The sequence below is a fragment of the Capricornis sumatraensis genome, chromosome 4, assembly GCF_032405125.1.
Source record: "Capricornis sumatraensis isolate serow.1 chromosome 4, serow.2, whole genome shotgun sequence".
Classification (NCBI taxonomy): Eukaryota; Metazoa; Chordata; class Mammalia; order Artiodactyla; family Bovidae; genus Capricornis; species Capricornis sumatraensis.
This window is the reverse complement of record NC_091072.1, coordinates 83,621,240-83,622,916: the sequence shown is the minus strand read 5'-3', so window position 1 is coordinate 83,622,916 and position 1,677 is coordinate 83,621,240. Positions and strand designations below refer to the sequence as shown.

Below are 1,677 nucleotides of genomic sequence, written 5' to 3'. Positions count from 1 at the left end.
ACACAACTGAGCGACTGACCTGAACTGAACTGAACTGATACAGTTAGTCAGAAGTACAGTAGTTCTGGAGTTTTTGCCCATACACATGAGTGTTGTCTAAAATATGCCTTCTTTATAGCAGTTAGACCCTGCCACCACTGTGCTTGGCTGAGTTCACAAATCTGTTCTAGCCTGTAGCTTGCCTGTCATTTCTCTGGCTCTTCTCGACTGCTAAGTTTTGTTTCCTGGCAGTAATTAAAACCTTCTGCCACTGTGATAGCTACTTCCACTGCTGCTGGAACCACCATAGCAACCTTGGTTTCATGGTATGGCAAAGTATTGGCCTCCCTGGTGGCTCAGAGGTTAAAGTGTCTGCCTGCAATGCAGGAGACCTGGGTTCGATCCCTGGGTCGGGAAGATCCCCTGGAGAAGGAAATGGCAACCCACTCCAGTATTCTTGCCTGGAGAATCCCATGGCCGGAGGAGCCTGGTGGGCTACAGTCCACGGGGTCGCAAAGAGTCGGACACGACTGAGCGACTTCACTTCACTTCACTACCATAGGGGTCAGAACTTCTGCCTCCAAAGTTTCCTCCCTTCATGGAACCAAAATTTGAAGATTGATTGTTGTTAACTGCCAAGATCATTGTCCAGAATTGCTTCCATTATTACCAAATCCATTATAGCCATCTCACTGCCACTGTATCCACCTCTCCACAGTTTCCACCAAAGCCACTTCAATCACTGACGTTTCCTCCATGACCAAAGTTGCCATTCCCACCAAAACCATCTCCACGACCACCACCGAAGTTTCCAGGACGACTTCCACCTCTTTGGCTGGACGAAGCACTAGCCATCTCTTGCTTACATAGGGCTTTTCTAACTTCACATCTGTGGCCCTTCACACTGTGGTATTTATGAATGACAGTCTTGTCTATAGAGTCATGGCCACCAAAGGTTACAAAAGCAAAGCCTTGCTTTTTGCCACTGCCTCGGTCAGTCACGATTTCAGTCACTTCAGTTTTCCCATACTGTTCAAAATAATCTCCTCAGGGAAGTTCTTCAGTATCTTCTTTAATGCCACCAACAAAAATCTTTTTCACAGTTATGTGAGTACCAGGTCTTTGAGAATCTTCTTTTGAGATGGCTCTCTTGGGTTCCACAACTCTTTCATCCACCTTGTGTGGCCTTACATTTTGGCTGTGTCCACCTCCTCCACAGTGGCATATTTGACGAACTGGAAGCCTCGGAATGCTTGTGTTTGGATACCTCATTACCACAAGTCTGTGAGCATTCCTCACTACTTAAAATGGCTCCTCGGGCTCTCGTTGGTTGTGTCGAAGCTCGCCCCTCCAAGAAGAGCTTTTGTGGCTGTTTGGGTTCCTTGGGGGACTCTGACTTAGACATGATGGCAGCGGAGCCGGGGAGACTTCAGCAATGCTGACTCAGCCGCATTCATGGGCAGAAAGGAATAACCTAATGAATATATCTCTAAGAGAAAAAAAGTGTTAGTCACTTAGTCATGCCTGGCTTTCCAGACAAGAATACTGGAATAGGTTGCCATTCCCTTCCCCAGGGGAAATTTCCAACCCAGGGATCAAACCCTGGCCTCCCGCATTGCAGGCAGATTCTTTACCATCGGAGCCACCTGGGAAGCCAGTTTTTAAATCAGTATTTTTCAACATATAATGATAATGCAC

The 1,677-nt window shown here is 47.0% G+C and overlaps 1 pseudogene; it reads right to left on the bottom strand.

The window, feature by feature from the left end:
* Positions 1-234: 234 nt before the first annotated feature.
* On the bottom strand, positions 235-1,384 carry LOC138079322 (heterogeneous nuclear ribonucleoprotein A1-like; annotated as a pseudogene).
* Positions 1,385-1,677: the final 293 nt, after the last annotated feature.